General features: G+C 42.9%; 1 pseudogene; it reads left to right on the top strand.

Moving 5' to 3' along the window:
- LOC128850206 (single-stranded DNA-binding protein 2-like) overlaps positions 1-15,550 on the top strand; it is a 124,301-nt pseudogene that overhangs the window by 80,792 nt on the left and 27,959 nt on the right.

The following is a 15,550-nucleotide window of genomic DNA, read 5'->3' as shown; positions in this document are numbered from 1 at the left end:
GTTGGGCAGAGAGGGTGTCCCATCTGGGGTGCCAAATTGATTTGCGGAATCAAACCCTATAACCCAAAATGAGTTATAAAGCAGGTATGTTTATTTTCAGCACTGGGGTGCAAGGTGGTTCTCCTCCTAGCTTGCACACCGCATGACTTAACAAACAGCTACTTATAGTGTAAAGACATGCATAGATATAAGCACCTACTACATATTCATAACTCAAAGCAATTGAAGTAGCATTAGTCTGCTTACTCAACCAACATCCCAAATTTGTCAGCTTTGTCAAGGCTGCTGCAGTTGCTACCCCAGGAGCCAATGCTGAGGCAGCTACAATTTCTCCAGGTTCCCAAAAAAGTGACTCTACTCTCACAGTCAGCCCAAAATCGATGGCTAGATAGTTTATTTCGTTTACTTCGTTTCTTTTTATAAATCATAGTGAGATTGGGAGTTAGTAGCATAAGCCATTCAAGGCTACATGGCCCACCATTAAGTTTTGACAGAATTCCTCCTCACACTCTATCCCCACAAATTAGAAAAAAATCCTAAAGGCAAAGCAACTGGAAAAGAAAAAGAATAATATACTTTAGAAGAGGTATAAATATACCAGGCTGTAGCATTTCTATACGCAGGTAAAGTAGCATTTACATTCTGACCTTTTCGAGTGATGTTATAGTTATAATTATACATTACAGAAGCATCCATTATTACTGACCCATTTCACTGGAACCTGTCTTGGACCGCTGTCTGTAATGACACAAGCATATCCTCGTCCCCAGGTTAACAATGGAAATGGACCTTCCCAATTTCCTTCCCAAGTTCTTACCATGATTGTCACTTGATTTTTATGTTCAATCAATCATTCCTGTTGATATGGTTTGCATATGTTTCACTGTTGGAGGGATTAAAGTATATCCCGGCAATCATAAAAAATTGATAACATATTGTACCTTAGCTAACCTATTTGCGGGTGTTTCTCCCTGTTCCCTCTGTTTTTGTTTTTGCAAAAGAGTTTTGATGGTGCAATGCGTTCATTCTAAAATTGCCTGTCCAGTTGGGGAATGTGGAATGCCAATAAGGTGTTGCACTCCCATCTGTAAAATCTGTCAGCCCATTTGCCGGTGTGGTATTACACTTAAATTTTTTCTCTAGACATTCTTGTTGCAAAAAGGTTATCAACCGATGGCCTGGATGATGAGTTTTAATTTGTCCACTAAAGTTCGCCAAGGCCACTTGTAATTCTAAACTATTCTGCATACTCCATTGTAAATATCGTTCTGTCATTGGAATGACTATTGTATCAGGCTCTTTACATTTCAATTTCTCTATCCGATCTCGACCTTTCATGATTAACTGTGCAAACATTTCTACTCTTGTTACAATCGTCTTTGATGGCTGATTAGATAAGAATTGCCATTCTATAACTTTTGTCCAAATCGGTTTCAACCCATTGCATTATTAACCCAACAGGCCGATAAGCATTACTGATGATCAAAAAAATTGACAGGCCACCCATATACTACACAATGTGATGACAAGGGGCATTGGGAGTGTTTGTTAGAGCTTGGCGTTGTTTGCCTTGAAGACCTTGGAAGATGATAATGAAGGAGCCAGCTAGCAGAAGTTTACTGATAAGTGGGCATTGGAATGCAGAAAGCTGGAAAACAACTAGAAGAGACTGTGCTTGTACACAGTTCAAAGAAAAAACCTTTTTTTCATCCTGAGGGAGACTTCTTACTTCATCCCTAAGGCCCTGGCCCATGACCATGAGGAGGCGCTACGCAGGTGCAAGACTGGAGCAAACTTTCCAGAACTAATTATAATACAAAGCAGGGAAAGGTTATGAATAAGTAGTAGGTGCTTATACCTATGCGTATCTTTACACTATAAGTAGCTGCTTGTTAAGTTCTATGGGGTGCAAGCTAGAAGGAGAATCCCTTTGCACCCCAGCACTGGAAAGAAACATACCTGCTTTATAACTCATTTTGGGTTATACGGTTTGATTCCGCAAAACAGATGTGCTTGTCAGTTTCTTTCTGCATTTTCTATTTTTTCCAACGTTTCTTCTGCTTCCTTTGTTAGTTTCCTTGGTGCTAATGTATCCATATCTCCTTTTAACAACTAAACAAAGGTAACAACATTTGATTATCTACCCCTATCAAATTCCTGATCCAATTGATATTACCCAGCAAGACCTGCACATCATTAAGCATTTGGATGTTAATTCTAAATGATACCCTTTGTGGTTTGATGGTTTTATCTAAAATTTTTTCACCCCAAATACAACCATGGTGTAACACTCTGCACCTTCTCTGGTGCGATTTGCAATTGATGTTTTTGCAACATGTCACATAAATCCTGTTTATACCTTTCCAAATTATCTTTCCCTGCCACTAGCATATTATCCATATAATGATACACTAATAGCTGTGGATATTTTTTCCGAAAACCTTGTTAGGCTTAGTCAACATAAATTTGACACATTGTTGGCACATTTTTCATCCCCTGTGGTAACACCACCCATTGATATCTCTGCACCAGTCACTGTCTGTTTGTTGGCAGAACCAAAAAGGCAAATTTTTCACTATCGCTGGGGTCAATAGGTATGGTAAAAAAACCCCCAGTCCTTTAAGTCAATAACTAAAATGTTCCAATCTCTATAAAACCTTGAGGACTGACCAATGGCCATCCTTCAGGCCGGACTTTTTCTGCCATGATAGTGACATCCACAACGGTATCCACCAACATAGTTATTTGAATTGTTTGATTTTCTAATATCAATGACACCTTTAATTGTGGTTTTGATTTTTTCTTGTCCTGTAGGTCCAAAGCCTCCACTCGCTCTTTCTTTGTTTTCAGTTTGGGAAGCTTTACTGTTAAAAGGTACTACTTGTGGTATTAGACTGAATGCCTGACACAGAGTAACAAAACCAAACAAACATATTCGATGACCATTAAGTTGTCGATGGGCTTTTCTCTGAGTAATGGCTTTTTCAGTTTTGCCCAAAGTTTGTTGTGCATCACTCCTAAGAGTAGGAGGTGCTGTTAAAGCCATGTCCCCCTTAAGAAGATCAAATAATGGACTTAGTTCTGCATTAGTAATACCCAAATAAGGTTTAACCCAACTGATTGTTCCTAGGAGCTTTTGCAAATTGTTTAAAGTACTATTTGCAATTTGACTTGCTGAGGTTCAATTTTGGCATTCAAAATTTTCCACTCAAGATATTTCCAGGTTTGATTTTTTTCAGGTGCGACTTGAAGGCCTATTTTCTCTAATACAATGTTTGAAATGGTATTAACTGAGCAACACAACTGCTTTGAGTGATATACACAGGTGGGAAAGGAATATAAACCATAGCTTGTATTTGTCCAGTAAAATCAGAATTAATAACACCAGGTTACACAAAAAGACTTTGCAAAATAACACTCGAATGACCCACTAACTAATCACTTAAACCATTACCGATAAGACCAAAAGCTTGGAGTGATACCTTGTGGACGCATTAATCCCTTATTTTGATTGAGCAGGCTTTGGAGAAGATCTGAGCAGGAGCATTTACTGTTGTCACACATCTCCACTGCGTGCTGGGTTGCTGGTTTCTTTGGTTCTTTAACGTTAACGGTTTATCCCCACTATCATATTTGGAACAACGTTGATTTGTAAAGTGACAACCTTTTTGACATTTATGGTAACGGTCCAGGTGTTGTAGAATTCCTGGCTCCTTTTGTCTGTTTTTACCTGTATGGGAATTTTCAAGGCTGCAGATGCATTAACTTTTCTGTTCCATTGCAGTTTTTTAACCTCAGAGGATACTCCTTTTGGACTCTTAAATCATGCTCTCATTAGTGTCTGGCTAAAATCCCCTCTAGGGTTGTTTGTACTAGGACCCAGCAGTTGCTGAGCTAAGAAGGGACACTGGAATGCAGAGTGCTCTTCATAAATTGTTACTGCCCTAGAGAGATAAGGACTCCCAAGCTGAAAGAAAAAACCTTTCTCATTAAAAAAAAAAAAAATAAAAATCAGAAGAAAGGCTGGGGGGAGGGGGGAGGAACTGGGCTGGGTTTTTTTTTTCCATTTTCTTTTTCTATTTTTTATGTTCTTTTTTTCTGGTTTTCTCTTTTCTATGTTCTTTTTTATTTTTCTATTTTCTATTTTTCTTTTTCCATTTTCTTTTCTGTTTTTCTTTCTGTATTTTCTATTTTCTTTCTGTTTTCTATTTTTTATTTCTTTTTTTTCCATTTTCTTTTCTCTCTCTCTCTCTCTCTCTCCTTTCTTTTTTCTAGGTATTTTAAAATTTTGCCCTCTGCAGCCTTTCACTTCAAAGGTCCCAGGTAAATCTACCTGTTTGCCGGCTTAGTGGATGTTTGAGATTGAAAGGTCTCAGAGTTGCATTTTTAAGATTAATCAAAACAAACAGAAGCTCAAACTCCTACAACCAAAACCCAATTTGCAAATCTTACAAATGTTTAAAGCGCTTTAAATACACACACAGAACCACTCTTTTGAGAGATGGCTTAATATACCCATTCAATGTTGTTTATGACCAGTCAATAAGAATAGCACGATGGTATGAATATTTAAACTATACACGGTACCGAACACATACAACACTTAAAATATGCACATGTATTATAAAACAAGGTTTGTATCGATCGTTTAACAGGTAATAGTCTTTGGTTGTTACAGCATTTTCATGGCAAAGGACTATCCTGTGGCGGCTGTGAATTATTCATGAATGCGATGGAGCCAGCAGCTGCTTCAAGCACTGGAGCGGTGAGGAGCTTGGCAGCGAAACAGTCAGTACTTTCTCTTTTTACAGCTTTTTGAATTTCTTTTATCGCTTCATAACTAACTGACTCCCCGCGAAGATCTGCATCTTGTAATAAATCATGGGAAAAATTTGCAACAGTTCCATCTGTTCCCGCATAGAATCATAGAATCATAGAATCACCAGGTTGGAAAGGACCCACTGGATCATCGAGTCCAACCATTCCTAACACTCCCTTAAACCATGTCCCTAAGCACTTCATCAACCCGTTCCTTAAACACCTCCAGGGAAGGCGACTCGACCGATGACTCTTTCTGTGAAGAATTTTTTTCTGATATCCAGCCTGAACCTCCCCTGGCGGAGCTTCAGGCCATTCCCCCTTGTCCTGTCCTCAGTCACTTGGGAGAAGAGGCCAGCTCCCTCCTCTCCACAACTTCCTTTCAGGTAGTTGTAGAGAGCAATAAGGTCTCCCCTCAGCCTCCTCTTCTCCAGGCTAAACAACCCCAGCTCTCTCAGTCGCTCCTCATAAGACTTGTAAGCTGCGCTTCGCCCCTCGAGGAGGAGGACTTGTGCCCATCTGAATTGCTTTCATCCCCAGAAGTTTCACTTGGTAGTGGAGGACAGAGGAGTGGATTAGTGGTATTCAGTGGAGATCTTACATCGGAAAGAGGTGGGGGAGAGGATTGTACTACAGTTGATCGTTCATCTTTACCTTGTGGCTCGGATTCGCTCGCAAGTTTAGTGGGCATCTTATAAGTCCTGTCTTTAGTTGGATATGATTGTTTCTTAACAGCTTCCTCATCCTCAGAATCACTCCATAATGGTGATTGCTTTTTTATTTTCCTTGATGTCTTTTTAGAAGTCGCCTTTAGGTCCTTCAATACTGGACCAGGAGGGTCAGGATTATTTAAGGCACTAGCCTCTGCTAGATCTTGTTGTGATTTAAAATCTTTCGGTGTTTCATATAACAATTGCCATGTTGTTAACACACGGGAAGCATTTAAATCTCCCTTTGTGGCATGTTCAAACAGTAATTCACCAGCCTCCTTCCCAGTCCCAATGTCAAAAACACGCGGTGATTCCGCGGGCACATTCTTACTCCTTAACCATGCTGTTAAGGGCCTAAACAGCTGAAGTTAAAGCAAAGCATAAATCACTTTGCAAAAGTATAAAGCTTAAAGTTTAACTAAGTGCTGTGCAGAACTGTAGGCACCAAGAACTGTGGAAACTATGTGTACCTATAGATAAGATTAATAACAATTCCAGTTTATGTTCTTCATAATGAACTCCTTTCCTTTTCAGAATATGCTTAAACATCTTTACTACTGCCTTTTCTTCTGTCAGTTTCCTTTTCAAAACATGCTTAAACATCTGATATCTTGGATCGAGGACAAGTGCTGCATCTGTCAGGGTGCCATTATTATGGAGCCATTTTAATAGAATGCGCACTTTTGATGTGTGAAAGCAGACAAAGGGGGCTGGGAGCCTTCGTTAGAGCTTGGCGTTGTTCGCCTTGAAGACCTTGGAAGTTGATAATGAAGGAGCCAGCTAGCAGCAGTTTACTGATAAGTAGGTATTGGAATGCAGAAAGCTGGCTGCATTTGGTTCAGGAGTTTGAAAACAGCCAGAGGAGACTGAGTCTGCGCAAAGTTCAAAAAGAAATATATTCATCCCGAGGAAGACTTCCTACTTCATCCCTAGGACCCTGGCCAACGACCATCAGGAGGCACTACGCAGGCGCAAGATTGGAGCAAACTTTCCAGATCTAATTATAATACGAAGCGGGGATGGGGTATGAATATGTAGTAGGCGCTTATACCTATGCATATCTTTACACTATAAGTAGCTGCTTGTTAAGTTACATGGTGAGCAAGCTAGGAGGAGAACCCCCTTGCATCCCAGCGCCGGAAATAAACATACCTGCTTTACAACTCATATTGGGTTATAGAGTTTGATTCCGCAAAACACTTTAGTCTCATCATATTTGACTCCTCTCTTTAGGAAGAGCTGGAACAGGAGTTTTACTATTGCCTCTTCTTCCGATGATGCCCCCTGCCCCATGACTGCCCGAGTCCTCACTTTTATGATAGCTGATGTCCCGGGGTTTGCAAAGAACCGCAGTCCATCTGGCAATTCTGAGTTGAGTTGGTGTTCCTGCCGGCTGCTCGGAGCAGTTGTAGACCTCAAGAGCCACGCGATGGCGCTATCACGCCGGGGTCACCATTTGCAGCTATGAGTGGCAAGACAGACTCCAGTAAGGTGGTAAAATGGAGACCTTTATTGCTCTTAGCGATATCCTTATATACACAATGTTATGTTGTATCATTATGCTGTAAAATTTGGCATCATTTGATTGGTTACAAACAACTGTTCACACGTATAAGTTTATACTACTATTGGTTAGTTGCTACTGTCCATGTGCCTAGATCAAATGCTTACTTGGTTAACTAGCTTTGCACATTTCACATGCTTTTCCCCTAAGTTATCATGATTTCTACTTTTCTAGCTTACACCTCCCTCTCAACTTCTGGGCATATAGCCATAGCTTACTGTTGCTATCCGTCGTTTCCTCTTAGTGCACTGTTCATGGTCCTTCAAGGGCATCGTGGCCTTCTTTAATATAAAATGTTTCTACAGTTTTCAACCCAGGAGAGGGTGCACCTGTCCAGCCCAGAGGCAGACAGTTTCCGAAGCAGAATGCTGTGAGAAACTGTGTCAAAGGCTTTACTGAAGTCCAGGAAGACTACGTCTGCAACCTTTCCCTCGTCCAGTAGGCGGGTCACTTTGTCATAGAAGGCAATCAGGTTAGTTTGGCAGGACCTGCCTTTCATGAACCCGTATAGACTGGGCCTGATCACCCAGTTCTCTTGCATGTGCTGTGTGATAGCACTCAAGATGACCCGCTCCATGACCTTCCCTGGCACTGAGGTCAGACTGACAGGCCTGTAGTTTCCTGGATCCTCCCTGCAACCCTTCTTGTAGATGGGCACAACATCAGCCGGCCTCCAGTCTAGTGGAACTTCCCCAGTCAGCCAGGACCGCTGGAAGATGATGGAAAGAGGTTTGGCAAGCACATCCGCCAGCTCCTTCAATACCCTTGGGTGGATCCCATCCGGCCCCATAGACTTTTGGGTGTCTAGCTGGTCAAGAAAGTCTCTAACCACCTCCTCATGGAGGAGCCTCATGGGAGCCTCATTCTGCTCCTCTAACTCCTGGGTTTGTAGACAGGGGGAACAACTTTCCTTGCTATTAAAGACTGAGGCAAAGAAGGCATTAAGTACCTCAGCCTTGTCCTCATCCCATCACTGTTGTTCCTTCTGCATCCAATAGGGACTGAATATTCTCCCTAGTCCTCCTTTTCTTGTTGATGTATTTGTAGAATGATTTTTTATTATCTTTCACAGATTTAGCCAATTTGATTTCTAGTTGGGCCTTAGCCCTCCTGTTTTTTTCCCTGCATGATCTCACTTCCTCCCTGTAGTCTACCCAAGACACTTGTCCCTTTTTCCAAAGCTCATAGACATTCCTCTTCTTTTTGATGTCTCTCAAGATCTCCCTACACAATCAAGCTGGTTTTTTCCCCTGCCTGCTCCTTTTCCAGAACATGGGGATGGCTTGCTCCTGAGCTGCTAGGATTTCATTTTTGAAGAGTGCCCAGCATTCGTGGGCTCCCCAGCCTTTACGGACTGTCTCCCATGGGACTTTATCAACCAGCCTTCTGAACAGTCCAGTCTGCCCTCTGGAAGTTTAATGTGACTGTTCTGCTAATCCCCCTCTTCAACTCACTTAGAACTGAAAATCCTATCATCTCATGATCATTTAGTCCTAGGCGTCCTCCAATCATCACCTCCCCCACACGGCCTTCTCTGTTCACAAACAGCAGGTCAAGGAGGTCACCCTCCCTTGTTGACTCACTCACCAGTTGTGTGAGGAAGTTGTCTTCCACACACTCCAGGAACCTCCTAGACTGCTTCCTTTCTGCTGTATTGTACTTCCAGCAGATATCCGGAAGATTGAAGTCTCCCACGAGGACAAGAGGTAGCCATCTAGAGACTATCCCCAGCTGTTTATGGAAGAGCTCATCAGCTGCTTCTTCTTGGCTGGGTGGTCTGTAGCAGACTCCCATCACAGTATCTGCCTTCTTGTGGGCTCTTCTGATTTTAACCCACAGGCACTCAGTCCCTTCCTCACCATAATTGAGCTCTAGGGTATCAAAGCACTATCTAACATAGAGGGCTACCCCGCCTCCTCTCCTACCCTTCCTGTCCTGCCTGAAGAGTTTATAACCCCCATGTCTGCACTCCAGTTACTCGAGTCATCCCACCATGTTTCCGTGGTGGCAATGACATCGTAGTCACCTTGCCCTACAACAGCTTCCAGCTCCTCCTTCTTATTGCCCATGCTGCGTGCATTGGTGTAAACGCAATTCAGCTGGGCTGGTGAACCTTCAGCCCTCATAAAGGGAATAGAGTTCATTCCCAATCAACTGGTCCTTGGAATAACTAACACCACAATGCCAGTTTCATTCTTACTGTCCCCAGGTGTAATGGCCCCCACTTGCTCTGAGGTGATATACTGGCAGTCCTTGCCAGCACACTGTCTCTCAGTCACTGGAGTCCCACTTCCAGGCTCACTCCTGACTAGCCTGGTCTCATCCCCCTCCCCCTTCACATCTAGTTTAAAGCTCTATTTAAGAGCCTAGCTAGATTTTTAGAAAGTACTTTAGTCCCCCTTGGAGACGAGTGTGTCCCATCCCTAGTAAGAAAGCCTGGGGGTGCATGTTCCACCCCATGATCGAAGAACCCAAAGCCTCTCTCCTCACACCAGGCTTGGAGCCAGGCATTAATCAAGTGCTTCTCATTGACCTCCTGCTCCTCATTCCTTAGCGTTGGAATGGAACTAAACACTACTTGTGCCCCAGAGACCTCCATCGTTCTCCCGAGTCCTGAAGTCTCTCTTAATGGTTTTCAGCTTTCTGCGCTGTATGTCATCATTGCCTATTTGAAATACTACCAGAGGGTAATAATCTGTCTCTTTCACCAAGGAAGGAAGTTTTCTAGTTATATCCTTCACTGATGCTCCCGGTAAGCAACAGACCTCTCTGTGGAGCGGGTCCGGTCTGCAGATGGGTCCCTCTGTTCCTTTTAGAAGGGAATCACCTAAGACAATCACTCTCCTCTTCTTATTTACAGAGAATGTTTTAATGGTCATCTGAGGATGGCGCAGCCTAGGGAATGTTTCTAGGCTGTGGGAGCCATCTTCTTCATCTTTGGGGATGGATTCCACCTGCAGTGCTTCATAGTTGCTCTTCAGGGTCATCTGAGGGTTTGTTGTCTGGGTTGGGAGAGCAGGTTTCCTGCACCAGGCAGGAACTTGCTGCCATTCCCCATCTCTTGTTCCCCCAATCTTGCAGTTTGCAGGTGGGTGTTGCTCAGCCACACTAGTTCCAACAGCCTGCTGAGTTTGTGAGATGGCGCTGCTTCAGTGATCTATCTCCCTCTCACATTCCCTGATGATCCTTAGTCTATTTACCTCCTCCCTCAGCTCTGCCACCATGTGAAGGAGTTCCTCCACGCGAGCACAGCTTCCATAAGTGGAGCCAGTACCAGAGGCATGAGCTGGTGTGGGAGGGGGGCACTACCTACAGCCCAGGGTCTGGGTAGATGCATGTACCCACTGAGGCTCTGTCTGGGTGGCAACATCTATCCTGCTTGCTGCAGCACCCAGAGCAGTTTTAATCTTCTGCCAGGTAGCCACCATGGTCCACAGTCCCTTCTGGCTGGCCTCCGGCCTCTCTCTGCGCCCTCCCTTCTTGAACTGCTGCTCAAACTGCCCTCTTACACTAACGTGCCGTGCTTCGCGTCGCTGTGTTCCCAAGGGATCATTTAAATCTCCCGTGGTAGCAGCCGGGACCACCCCCTCCCGTCAGGCACCGCATGGGACTGTCTGCTGCTGGGTGTCAGGAGCCTAGCGCCACCTGCCCTGCTCCCACCTGTGTTTTTCTGGGCTTTTCCTGCCTCAGATGGCCACCCCACCGCCTCAGATGGCCACCCCACTGCAGTACTCACTGTCCTGCTACTGGATGCCGCCGAAAAAAGCAGTGTTACATCAGTTACAGTACATCAGTAGCCATCATTGAGTGCTGCTGTACATGAACTGGAGTTGAAGGCAGCCAAGTGGTATATCACAACTGATATTCCCAATGTGTTCTTCTTGATTCATTTAGAAGCAGAGTGCAGGTCAGTTTATGTTCATGTGGAGGGATGTCACAGAAACAAAGAATCATGGAATAGTTGAGGTTGGAAGGGACCTCTGGAGGTCATCTGGTATAGGCACTTTGGTTAAGCAGGGCACCTAGAGCTGGTTACCCAGGACCATGTACACAAAGCTTTTGAATGTCTCCAAGGAGGGAGCCTCTCTGGGCAACCTGTGCCAGTGCTCGGTCAACTTCACAGTAAAAAAGCATTTCCTGATGTTCAGGCAGAACCTCCTGTGTTTCCATTTGTATCTATTACTTCCCATCCTGTCACTGGGCACTACTGAAAAGAGCCTGGCTCCATCTTCTTTACACTCTCTCATCAAGTATTTATACACATTGATGAGCTCCCCCAGAGCTTTCTCTTCTCCAGGCTAATGAGTCCCAGCTTTCTCAGCCTTTCCTTATAGGAGAGATGCTCCAGTCCCTTCATCATCTTCATGGCCCTGTGCTAAAGTCTCTCCAGTATGTCCACACCTCTCTTGTACTGGGGAGTCCAGGAACCGGACACAGTACTCCATATGCAGCTTCACCAATGCTGAGAAGAAGGGAAGGATCACCTCCCTTAGTCTGCTGACAATATTCCTCCCAGTGCAGCCCAGGATACGGTTAGCCTTCTTTGTGGCAAGGGCACATTGCCGGCTCACGTTCAATTTGGTGTCCACCAGGAGCCCAAGGACCTTAATCTTCAAAATTTTTAATAATAATCTGTAAAATTAACACCTACTGTCAGTCCTTGATGCCATGTTAATACAGATGCTATTCCTTCTGTAACTGTAGTTTCAAAGTTGGGTTGTGACTGGTGTTCAGCACTTGAGTCGTTCCATGGGCAACATGAAAAGGCAGAACCTGTTAGAGATGGGTTGGGTGCATGTTCCAGTTATCAGTATTTCCACAGTGATAAAGTAGTCCCTAATTTTCCTGCTCAAGAAGAAATCTAGGTCTTGGACATAATCAAAGCCTCAGTTATGGTTAACTTACTCCTTCTAGAGTCTACACCATCCCATACTCCTTTTCCTTTGTGGAGGAACAGTCACCCATATTGATTCCTGAGTTGGGTGTTTAACCACAACCTCATCTCCAGGACTTCAATAGGATTTTACTTGTTTTAACAGGAATTTGTGCAGCTATTGACATGAATCCCTTATCTATGGGACTTCCCATGGGACATTGCTGCTTATTTACACAGAATCACAGAATAATAGGGGTTGTAAGGGACCTCTGGAGATCATCTAGTCTAACCTTCCTGCAGGAGTCTAACCTCTGGGCAGCCTGTTCCAGTGCTCTGTCACCCTCACAGTAAAGAAGTTTTTCTTCAGGTTCAGATGGAACTTCCTGTGTTCTGGTTTATGCCTATTGCTCCCTGTCCTGTCACTGGGGACCACTGAAAAGAGTCTGGCCCCATCCATTTGACACTCACCTTTCAGTTATTTATAAGCATTCATAAGATCCCCTCTCAGTCTTCTCTTCTCCAGTCTAAACAGACTCAGGTCTTTCAGCCTTTTCCCGTAAGAGAGATGCTCCAGTCCCCTAATCATCTTCATGGCCCTCCGCTGGACTCTCTCTAGTAGTTTCTTGTTTTTCTTGAGCTGGGGAGCCCAGAACTGGACACAGGGCTCCAGATGTAGCCTCACTAGGGCAGAGTGGAGGGACAGGATAACTTCCCTTGACATGCTGGCCACACGCTTCTTAATGCACCCCAGGATACCACTGGTCTTCCTGGTCATGAAGGCACATCATTAGCTCATGGTTAACTTGTCCACCAGGACTCCTAGGTCTTTCTCTGCAGAGCTGCTTTCTGTGGCATATTAACAAGCACAGACTCAGCTTTTGTTTCAAGCTAAGACCAAGTTTATTGTTACAAGCTCGTATTTATACCTTACAAAAAATGTCAACACCAGTCCCACAAGTCCTTCATAAAAATTTCCACAGCATGTTCTTCTCCTTCCAAGCTCCTCGTGACCACCGTTACTGTTTTCATGCCTTCTTGTTTTTGCTACGGATATTGATTATTCTCAGGCTGGAGGCTCATTTGATATCAAATGCTCTGCACTCCTGCTCCAGAGGTCCAACAACACTTGCGGCTATTTCTTGCTCATTATCTCTCCTGACATCTCCTCCTTTCTTGTTTTTGTGAACTACTAATATTTGTCTTATCAATCAAGCTTTGCACTAATTTGATTAAGCAAGGCACGCAAATCAATATGCTACAAGAAAATCAAGTAAAATCATAAAACCTATCATGACTAATTTTATAATCCAAGGTCCAAATCCAACAAAAAGTCCTGCAAATGTATTCCATTCATTTTATATTTGCAATTTTTCTGTTAAATATTCTAAGGTGTTAATACTTCTACGTATAAATTCTGAATGATCTGATAAATTAATCAAAAGACTAGATAAAGTTGCCAATGTGGTGTTTGTTTGACAGTGGTGAACCAAAGTGCGGTTTAAAATCATAGAAACATTTGGAGTTAATAATGTAAATTTGCCTAATGTACATCGGCCTCCTGAAATATAGGAAAGAATATCTGCCCATGCTCTATGTCCTCAAATAAAATACAATTCTCTTGGTAATTGCAGGGAGATGTTGTTGGATTTGGATATATTTGCAAATCGTGTGATTACATCATATAAAATCATTTCTACACACACTAAGTAAGGCCTTAACATTTTATATAAGTGTTACACTTTTGCCTATATAACTAAAATATTTATTAAAATCTACTTTTATCACACCTAATAAAGAACATCATCTATCGGCAAACCTACTAAACAGGTGCTAAATGGACTGGTTAGTGTTGCTACTGACAAACGCAATGAATCTTGCCCTGCTGCATTGGCTAGGGTTACCCAGATGTTTTCTTTGGATTGTGCGGGAATCCATGGAATGGTGGTTGCACAACATGAAATTCCCACAATTATTGCAATGCAGGTCGTACACATCTTGCTGGTATCCATTGTGGTCCACAATCTGTAGAGACACAAGCATATCCTCGCTCCCATGTTATTAATGACCATGGACCTTCCCACTCTCTCGTTTCTAAGTTACGTATCATTACTTTAGCTTTACTCATGTTATCATTTGATTTCAAGATAAAATGTCACTCTGTCGGGGGAATATTGTCTTAAAAAATTTAGAACATGCATAGCTTTTAATAGTCTCTCTTGAGGGGTGCATCCCATGCTCCCCCCTTTTTGTTTACAATCATCACCGCCTTCAAAGAACTATCAATTGCTCGTTGTACAATTCGCAGAAAGCAAGGCAAACGTGACTACATATAGAAATATACCAATACAGAGTAAAGCTATTCTGACTAAAGATTTCAGCCATCCCATTAATCCCCAGCTATTTAGTAAGTTTTCTAACCCAAAGAAACCATTATCCATTTCTAAATTTTTTGTTCCCTCTATGAGTGTTGATATAGCCTTATGAATAGATTGAGAATGATCACTCAGATTCATACAACACATTCCCTCAAAGTCCTCACATCCATGTCCATGCGCTAGCACCAAAAAGTCGATTGCCAGCACAATTATGTAACCTTGCGTCTTGCAGAATTGACATTATTTGCCAGTTGTGTCAAAATCTCTGGTGTCGTGTTTGTCTGTTTGGCCCACCAACATGCCATTCTGTTCAGCTGGGTTAGTGCCTTTGCTGCTGCTGCATGTGGAAGAAATAGACTCGCTGCAAATATCTCTCCTCAGTTCCACAGCTGTATGTTGTCACTGCAGTCACTGGCAAATGCATGTAAAGGTCGCCTTTCTTTCTGGTGGCTCAAAATAGAATGATTAAATATCATTACTATATTAGGCATAAGCATGGCTAATCGCGCTAGAGCACATGGATCTCTCTTAATGCTTGATGGCAAACCTGCCTAAGCTCGATCACCACATACAAAAAATACCCCTGGTGGGTGTTGTCTAGGCTTTATATCTCCAGGGAATATTGGTAAGGTCTTATTACAACATAAACTTTTTTATAAGCATATAAATTTTTTATAAGCATTCTCTGCATTAACATCATTAAATGACTGACAATTATACTGATTCCAATTGCCTGTATATGAATTACAATTGAAATTCATACAATAATCCATTTCTACTGATCCTGAAATCTCTAGTTCTTGCGGCTCTACTTTTGATTCTGGTAACTGATATGTGTTGTGCCCTATGGTCTGCAAACATATTTCTGTCGTGTTGTCTCCAGCAAAACAAACTGTAGGATCCCAAACTTTAATTATTCCAACCATGACATCAAGAGGAAGTGCTACTAGACAAGTATGAAAGGGCTGTTCCGGCTGAGCCATTGACATACAAAACTTTGTCTGATTCAAAGTTTTCGGTAAAGACATCCAAATATTGTTACTGTGGATGGGGGGAATCAAACCTTATTCCCAGCATCACTGCTGTCCATGTTAGTATTGCCATCATCTTCATCATGATTACCACTTCTGTTCAAACATGGAGGGACACACCGTGCTGGCACCCAACTTGTTCCAGAAACTGTTAAAACACAAGCATAACCTCTTAC

Source organism: Cuculus canorus, chromosome W, assembly GCF_017976375.1.
Source record: "Cuculus canorus isolate bCucCan1 chromosome W, bCucCan1.pri, whole genome shotgun sequence".
NCBI lineage: Eukaryota > Metazoa > Chordata > Aves > Cuculiformes > Cuculidae > Cuculus > Cuculus canorus.
Note: the sequence above shows the minus strand (reverse complement) of the source record. Positions and strands in the feature narration are given on the sequence as shown.